The following is a 10,198-nucleotide window of genomic DNA, read 5'->3' as shown; positions in this document are numbered from 1 at the left end:
GTTCTAAGATTAGTAAATGGCACTAGCACTTTAATAAAATTAACGCGTGTCTCGCAAACGGTCTAGGATACAAAATGACGACTTTTATATAGGTATAGGTTAATTCTAATGAACACAAGTTAAATTATAATCTATCGAAAATATTTCAACTTATGCTGTCTTAAAGTAGTCACACTACTATGTATATAAATTAAAACCGAAATAAATTACATATATGAAAGAAAAAGTGACCAAGTCCTCTGGTGCCTGAGGCTGGAATCGAACCAGCGTACTTTCCTATCGCGGGAAATGCCTCTTAATCCGCTCGGCCACCCAGGTCACAGCTGTCGAGGTCGAAATTATCTCTCATATGAGTAATCTATACAAGGACTCGTAGCGCCCTCTGTCCATCCCTAGGGCAGAACGGTATGGTTCTTGCCCCCCGTGCTGGTTCGATTCCAGCCTCAGGCACCAGAGGACTTGGTCACTTTTTCTTTCATATATGTAATTTATTTCGGTTTTAATTTAGGTATAGGTTAGGTTCGTTAGGTATCTTCAAACGGCCGAAGGCTCCTATTCTGTGCAGTTTCTGTAATAAGCGGGGCTCCGTCGATATCGCTTTCTGTCTCTGGCGCCTTAGTAATGCTACGGGAAAATTTTGCAACTTTGCACCACTCTAACTCCTAAATTAGTAGGTTTTAAAAAAAACTTTAATTTATAAAAGATGCTTATTTTAATGCATTCTTTCTAATAAGAACAAAACACTATGCTAGAAAGAGTGCAGAGGAAGTTCTGTAGGCACATTTACAAACGACTGTACGGATATTACCCATATATGTATCCATCTCTATTCGTAACAGGAATGGTTGGTCTTCAAACTCTAGAAACCAGACGGAAACTGCTGAATATTATGCATTACCGCCAACTGTTTCACCATAGAGTAGATGACGCATCCGTGCTTGAGAGAATGGGGCTGCAAGTGCCAAGAGCGAATGTGGTGGTTGGCATGCCGGGCGCGGTGCCGGCGCGGCGGCGGCGGCGCCTGTTCGCGGCGGCCGGCGCACCGCTCGAGCCCGAGCTGCTCTTAACCGCATCATGTTGGAGACAGACGATATTGACATATTTGCTGATAGTGTTGGTGTGTTTTACAGAAAACTCTTAAGGTTCATAGACTCTACACTCCTTAGGTGATTAATGTAATAACCATAGTTTAACTTTTAAGTGTGTTTGCTTTTATTTATGTCAATTTAACATGTACATAATTATATTACCACATAAGTGCTTTGGTGAAATACTGTTAACTTTTGTGTATTTTTAATAAATAAATAAATAAATAAACGTGAAAAAGTCCCAGAGTCGGGCCCCTTTTGCTATACTCTGACCCAAAGAATATAATACTCACTAGGAGAAGAACGATAACTCCATACAGAAATATGTCCCCTTCAAAAAGTTCGTTTATAGTAGTGGCGCGCTGAATGTATAGCAGACAACCGGTTTAGCCTAGCGGTTCTTGGTAGTAGGTAATCCAATTTATTGTTCCAATTTATCCTGGGTTCGAACCCCGGCGAGGGTGTTTCTTTTTGTATTTTTTGTTTTTGTTCCTATAGCTTGGCCCAGTATGTTTTAAAATTTGGAAGTTCTTTACATAAAAAAATAGTAATAAATAAACTGTAACACATTTTTGGGCCTATTAAAATAGAAAGAGCTTAGGTAAGGAAATTTAATTTCTTAAAAAATAGCCATTTATTAAGCATTAATAATTATGAGCTATTATTTCCTATCAGTGATAATAAATATCTCTTGATTTAAATAAAATGCAATTTTACATAAAATTGATTTATTTATTGTTAATACATAACATTTAAAATCCATGTAGGCATGAATTTATGGAAACCTGCACTGAAAAATACACCATGCTACCTGATAAAAGAAACAGGCGTTTAGAGCACATTACATTTTTTTCAAGTAATAAATACTTACAAATAACGTAAACCATCTTAGGTATGTCCAAAAATTACAGGGAAAAATCATTTCCCTACTTGCTCTTGGCCACTTATGATACATTATAAATTACTACGTATATAATTATTATACTTAATTAAGTTTTACTCATTCGCATTGCTTTGGTTTCGTAAGTAAGAATAACTTTATACAGTAAAACGACTCATCAAGATTGCGGCGCATTATAATGGATACGAGATACGATACGGTATACCGGATAGGGATACGAGGCCGGGAATCCGTTTTCACGCCGAGGCATGTATAGTGCTTTTCTCAAACATACAATGAAATAAAAAAAAATGCTCTAAAGGACAATATTTTATAAAAAAAAGTTACTTTGCAGGCCTAGGCCTAAAAAATAATATGAAATCCCTTTACAGTCCTCTCGAGTTGTTGCGCCCAAAAAGCGATACTTCCCAGCCCATTTTAAGGAACGTAAAGACAATATTTCATTGCATGTTTGAGAAAAGAGAGTTTTACTGGAATTCAAAAGTTTTTGCGTCGGAAACTTAATTTATTACTTGGCTTTTGACTGTAAGTACCTAAATATTTATGGCTTGTGTAAGAAAAATACTTTAATACAGTACATAATAAATAAAAGTAAGAATATCATATCTTCATCATGCTCAATAGAAAACAAAAACAAATAGGTGATTAAGCGAAACTTATGAGAAAGCATATCTTTTGTCGTCATTTCAGGGTTAAATCCACAATAATAGTATTTTATGCAACTGGCGTTTAAGCACAGAATATATAATATGGTTTAAGTGAGGTCAAAAAAGACGTCAGTAATAATTTGAGGCGAAGCCAAAAATTGTTAATAAGGACGCCAGGAGTGTTTTTGACTCAGTTAAACACTGTTGCATACAATACTTTTTCTGCGACCATGCACTTACTTTTTAATAGTTTTCTAGAATAACTTTCGTTAAATTCGCACTGTTTCATGTATTTTGACGCGTCGGCCTCCCCTCTGTTCCTGCCTCACCCTGTCGCTCGCACTCCCCCGCGCCGCCGGCATCTCCCGGCGCCCCGCGCACCCACGCTATATCCATTAAAGGCTTGCTAACAATGCTTTATAGATCAGTCAATGAATGCTCAAAAGGGGGGTCTAGGTGGAATGGCCAAAAGCAGAAAATTTCACTACGGGATGTTGTTAGGGATAGTCAGGAGACATACATACTAAAAGTCCTCGGACTTTGGACGTGAGCTCGAAGAGGGGAATGAAAAAGGTCCCATTTTTTGGTTTTTTGCTCATATTTCAAAAACCGGCCAAGAGCGTGTCGGGCCACGCTCAGTGTAGGGTTCCGTAGTTTTTCGTATTTTTCTCGAAAACTACTGAACCTATCAAGTTCAAAACAATTTTCCTAGAAAGTATTTATAAAGTTCTACTTTTGTGATTTTTTTCATATTTTTTAAACATATGGTTCAAAAGTTAGAGGGGGGGGGGACGCACTTTTTTTCCTTTAGGAGCGATTATTTCCGAAAATATTAATATTATCAAAAAACGGTCTTAGTAAACCCTTATTCATTTTTAAATACCTATCCAACAATATATCACACGTTGGGGTTGGAATGAAACAAAATATCAGCCCCCACTTTACATGTAGGGGGGGTACCCTAATAAAACATTTTTTTTCCATTTTTTATTTTTGCACTTTGTTGGCGTGATTGATATACGTATTGGTACCAAATTTCAGCTTTCTAGTGCTTACGGTTACTGAGATTATCCGCGGACGGACGGACGGACGGACGGACGGACGGACGGACGGACGGACGGACGGACGGACGGACGGACGGACAGACAGACATAACGAAACTATAAGGGTTCCTAGTTGACTACGGAACCCTAAAAACTATGCGTCATAAGAAATTTTGATTTACTACACTTTGAAAGCTTATAAAATTCTCTATAACTTTGATCTAGAAACTTTTTTTCTATTCTTAACTGTAGCCGCCGTGCAGGATCAGGAGCCGACGACTTATAAAAACTTCAATATAAGTAGACAATATTATATTCCAAATAGGTGCTGGTTTACAAGGGTGATTTGACTAAACGGTTAAGTATGGAAGTGGTGTTTAAGGTAGAGAATATGATGAAAGAGTGATTTGCAAGATTTAAGCTGTTAAAAGCGTTGGTTAAGTTTTAGGTGCCTCATTGGCCGCGATACATCGTATGTGGTGCGCTCCTATTGGCTCTTTATAAATCTTACGGAATTAGCCGAGCGATAAGTATACAAATAAAAAGTTGCGTTCGCAACATTAACCATTGTCTAGGTATGAGCTCCTAAAAACTGTTAATTTTTTTTTAAATCGTCCCCCCCCCCCACTTTTTGTTTCACTTGAAAAATATTTATCTTAGACAAAAGTTTTCTTAAAAAATCTTGTAGATCAGTCAAATACCTTTCATAATAATTATGTGTACATATGCTTCTGTGTCATGTACCGTTGAATAATTATACGACTTTAAAACGAAATGAAACAACAAATGTATGTCATAAACGTGTAAAATGTGTATTTCATGAACATGATTGTATTACATACATACAACATACATACAATCACGCCTGTATCCCATAAAGGGGTAGGCAGAGCACATGAAACTACTAAAGCTTCAGGGCCACTCTTGGCAAATAAGGGGTTAAAAGAAAACGAAACTGGCATTGCAGTGACAGGTTGCCAGCCTCTCGCCTACGCCACAATTTAACCCATATCCCATAGTCGCCTTCTACGACACCCACGGGAAGAAAGCTGTATTACGATGCTGTATAAATGCATTCACACAATAGGTAAATGCCGCACCTAAATTCACATGATATAATTATATAAAATTAAAATTGAAATAAATTACATATTATGGAAGACAAAAAATTACCAAGGCCCCCAGTGGTCAGTGGCTTACAGTTCCGAGGCTGGAATGGAACCAGCGATGCAACGTACTCTGCAATCGCGGCCGATGCCTGTATCCTCTCGGCCATTCGGGTCACAGCTGCATAGGTCATTAAAATTCTATAAAATTCTAATGAGCTGCCTATAATAGTATTATATTCATTAATAAAAACTCCAGTTACATTCAAGTAGACATCTTTATTTTATAAGTGTCATAGATAAAGCAACACCACAGATACACTAATCTATTACATCTCCTTTCTTAACATTAACGTATTAGTATCTAAGCTACCTAAACAAATAACTAAAATTTAATCAGTTACAAAATCTGACAAGAACTTAGGCTTTTGAACATTTCTACCACTTCTTGATCTGTATACTTCAGATTCACAATTTTTTGATATTGATACATCAGTACTATTTTGCTTTGGACTGTGAATTGAAGTATCCAGACTCACATCTGCACTATCACTCTTATTCAATACTATCTCATCTGTAATTACCTCATTATCAGGTTGTGAACTGATCGGCTCAGACGTCTCAGAACAGACCGGTTCATTATGATAGCTCACATTGAAATAGTCATTACTGTTATTGATGTTTACATTCGACTTGTTATGTATTAAATACCTCCTATTTCTATTAATAACATTTCCTTTTTCTGTTTTTACAATATATGAATTAGGTCTCTCATCTCTACCTAACACCTTTCCAAATAAATTAGGCTTTCTGCTTGAGTTATCTTTTATAATAACATTTTGTCCTGGTACTAACTCAGGCATTTTTTTTGTATTCTTATCATAATAATATTTTTGTTTAGCAGCATTATTATATAATCTACTTTCCTCGTTAGTATTTTTCTCATGTGTTTCTTTGGTAGGAAGTAAACCTCTTATTTGCCTACCCATTAATAATTCTGACGGAGTTTTGAGCTCCGAATAATGTAATATTGGTGTATTTCTAAATTCTAACAGAGCAAGATCTTTATCTTTATGTTCATAATCAGCTTTTCTAAAGATATTTTTTACCGTTTGTATGTACCTTTCGGCAAGGCCATTCGACTGAGCATAGAGTGGGCTACTAGTTTTATGTTTAAATTCCCAATCCCTTGCAAACTCTTTGAATTTATGACTTGAGAAATTTGTGCCATTATCTGAGAACAGTACATCTGGTATGCCATGTCTACTAAATATCCTTTTTAATACACTGATCGTATTTTCAGCTGATAAATCACTTAATTTTTCTATCTCCACATACTTACTAAAGTAATCAACTACTATTATATAGTTATCGTTTTCATAATGAAATACATCACACCCTAACATTGACCATGGTACATCTGGAAAATCTCTTATAATCATAGGCTCCTTGGAATTATTTTTTTTAAACCTGTTACATGTATTACAATTAGCAACTTTGTTTTCAATGTCAATTGTCATTTTAGGCCAGAATAAGCACTTTCTGGCTCTGGCTTTACATTTTTCGATGCCTAAATGATTGTAATGAATTTTGTTTAACATCTCTTGTCTTAACGATAATGGAATAACCAGGCAACTGTTTTTGTAAATCAAGTCATCGAAAATAAACAATTCTTCCCTAAATGTATAGTATGGTTTTAAGTAATCTGGTACCTTTTTTAAATCTGGCCACCCATTTCTTATGTATTTTGTCAGTTCAGTCAGATGTTGGTCTTTATGAGTTTCTAACTTAATGTGATTGTATTTATCAGAACGAATTTTCATATTACATCTTATCATGCTAACGTGAGGTTCTACTAAATCATCCAAAATTGTATTATCATCTTTAGAATTGTTATAATTACGTGATAGCGAATCTGCTAATAATAGTTCTTTTCCTGCCTTGTACTTTACAACTAAGTCATATTTTTGCAATTGTAACCTCATTCTTTGTAACCTCAGTGGAACGTCACATAACGGCTTTTTAAAAATAATTTCCAAGGGTTTGTGGTCAGACTCTACTTCTATAGTTTTGCCATAAACATACTGGTGAAATCGTAAGCATCCATAGACAATAGCAAGCATTTCCTTCTCAATTTGTGCATACATCTGTTGAGTGGGAGTCATTGCCTTGGATGCATACGCAACAGGAAGATTATTTTGAAGCAAAACCGCACCTAGGGAGTTTTTTGAAGCATCTACTGATAATTTACAACTTTTATTAGGGTCATAAAATTGCAACACTGGTTGTGAAATTAGGATATCCTTTAACTGCTTAAAAGAATCATCCTGTTCTTTAGTCCAAACAAAATCAACATCTTTTCTTATTAATTTTCTTAACGGATGACAAACTTCAGATAATGAAGGAATAAACTTTGCAACATATGTAATCATTCCTAGGGCCCGTTGTAAGTCCGCTACATTTTTGGGTTTTTCAAGATTTAATATGGCCTGTACTTTATTTTGGTCAGGTTTGATGCCGTCTTTTGATAATATATGTCCCAAGTAAGTTATTTCAGAAACACCAAATTCACATTTTTTGAAATTAAATTTAATTCCATTATTTTTTGCAATTTTCAGTACCTCTAACAAACGTTTGTCATGTTCCTCTTTACTATTTCCATAAACTATTAAATCATCAATGAAAGCCTCACAACCAGACACCTGTTCAAATATTTGACTATAATGTCTATGGAATATTTCTGGAGCTGAAGCTAATCCATATGGTAATCTTAAGAAGCAGTATCGACCAAATGGTGTGGCAAAAGTGCACAGTTTTGAACTTTTCTCACTTAATTTGATTAAATAAAAGGCAGTTGAAGCATCTAACTTACTGAACACAGTAGCACCAGCCATTTTAGCCGATACCTCTTCAAAAGTTGGTAATTTAAAATGTTCTCTTTTTATACAATTATTGAGGTTGCTAGGATCCAAACATACTCTTAATTTGCCATCAGGTTTTTTTACAATTACTATATTACTAACAAAGTCTGTGGGTTCAGAAATTTTTTTGATTACATTTAATTTTTCCATTTTTTCAAGTTCTCTTTTGAGCGACTCATGTAATGCCATAGGTACACCTCTACAGGGTTCAATTTTTGACTGATAATCATCCTTTAACTTTATCTCATATTCTACATCTTTTAATAGACCTAATTCCTCATCAAACAAATCAATATTGTCCTTAATAATCTGTTCATAGTCACTGTTTACATCAAGTTTAATTTGACTTAAGTACTTACGTTTCATCAGTTTCAGTGCAAATATTGTTTTGTAACCTAAGACTGCTATTGAGTTTTCATCAACCACCTGAAACAACAGTTGAACATTTTTTCCATTTATTAGTTGGCATTTCAAGAGTACTTGTCCTATACATTCAATTTTTGAGTTATTGTAATTACAAAGTTTTGAACTACTTTCTGTTATTTTATGATCTAATGACAACTTTTTTAGAATATGTAATGGCATTACATCACAGTCACTTCCAGTGTCTAACTTAACATCTACAATTTTATTATTTATTCGCAATGGCTCAAATAAACATTTCTTTAAGTTTTTATCATGTTGTACCATACCTATGACAATGTCTGAGTCATCACTATCTTCATTTATGCCATGCACTTGACTTCTTGTTTGACACATTTTAGCATAGTGTCCTATTCTATGACATTTCTTGCACCGATACCCAAATGCTGGGCATTTAAACCCGTGATGATAACCGCAACGATGACACTGCTTTTTGATACTTTGACTGGGTCGCTGCTGATCCTGGAATCTATCATTACGGTCACGATGTCCTTGGAACGACGACGATGACGACGACTTCTCAATTTTCTGCTTGTCATACCTTTGTGATATTTTGTTCACTTCATGTACTTGAACTTCAGTGGCCATTTTTTTAACATGTTCTGCTGCAATCTCCGATGCCTTGCAAATGCTTATACATTTCGGGAGGTCCAAATCCTTCTCCTGTAGAAGCTTCTCTTGTAGCTTGGTGTCGCCTATACCCCGAATAATTTGACTTTTGACCAAGCTGTCCTTCATTTTATCGAAATTACAATCAACACTTAAGGTTTTAAGGGCTGTGACAAACTCGTCCACCGACTCTGACTCCTTCTTCTCTCTCATAAAAAACAGGTGACGCTGCATGGTTTCATTTTTGACCGGGGAACAATATTCTCTTAGTTTGTTTAGTATTTCGTTGTAATCCGCATCTTCCTTTACCTCGAGTGTGTTGTACACTTCTAACGCGTCATCACCGATGGTGTGAAGTAATAATGCCTTTTGACTATCTTTATCCAATTTGGTTGTGGCCCCAGACGCCTTGAAATAAAGCAGGAACCTCTGTTCCCACCGTTTAAAATTTTGGGACAAGTCGCCCACTAAAGACAATGGCGGCGGCTGCTTTAACTCCATTTTTATTAACTTAAGCACTTGAATCTTCTTTTAACACATCACAATAGACCGGCTGCGCCATATAATAGTATTATATTCATTAATAAAAACTCCAGTTACATTCAAGTAGACATCTTTATTTTATAAGTGTCATAGATAAAGCAACACCACAGATACACTAATCTATTACAATTAAAGTAAAACTCGATCCGCAATTCAGCAATATTCCACATACATACTTTCAATCGCTTATTAATCGCCTTATTATGGATCTAAACGCACGGTAGTGCGCAGGCCAAGTTCCAGCAAGAGGCCGCGAGCATGCCGTGCACTATTTACACGAACCGTTTCGACCCACTTTGACCCCCTGTAGCTCAGTGCCTAATAGTGCAGTGATAAAAGTGGACCTACGTACAGTATACAAGTACAGTGATAAAAGTGGACCTACGTAATCATATACTAGTACTAATTGATTTTTCTAAACTAGCGCTTATTCTTACCTCTCGCACGTTTCATGAATCACATAAATGTTAATGCAACCTAGCCCTTGTAGTTTCGGCTTTGCATTGATAATTAAGTCAGTCAGGAGAACTCTTGCATTTATATATTTAACTATTAGCTTTTGCCCGCGGCTTCACTCGCGTCAAATTCGAAAATTGCGGAATGGTCCTTACAAACTTCTACCGACCACTTTAGGGAAGTGTGGGGTTAGAAAAAGAAAAAAAATAGCCTGTCAATCTCCGTCCATTCATCTATCTCCACTTAAAAAATCAGGTAAATTCGTGGCTCTGTTTTGCCGTGAAAGACGGACATACAAACAGACACACACACACACACACACACACACACACACACACACACACACACACACACACACACACACACACACACACACACACACACACACTTTCCCAATTATAATATTAAGTACTGGACCACCCTGTATATATATGTATTATGAATGTATGTATACTCGTATA

The sequence above is a fragment of the Leguminivora glycinivorella genome, chromosome 10, assembly GCF_023078275.1.
Source record: "Leguminivora glycinivorella isolate SPB_JAAS2020 chromosome 10, LegGlyc_1.1, whole genome shotgun sequence".
In the NCBI taxonomy this organism is placed as follows: Eukaryota; Metazoa; Arthropoda; class Insecta; order Lepidoptera; family Tortricidae; genus Leguminivora; species Leguminivora glycinivorella.
Note: the sequence above shows the minus strand (reverse complement) of the source record.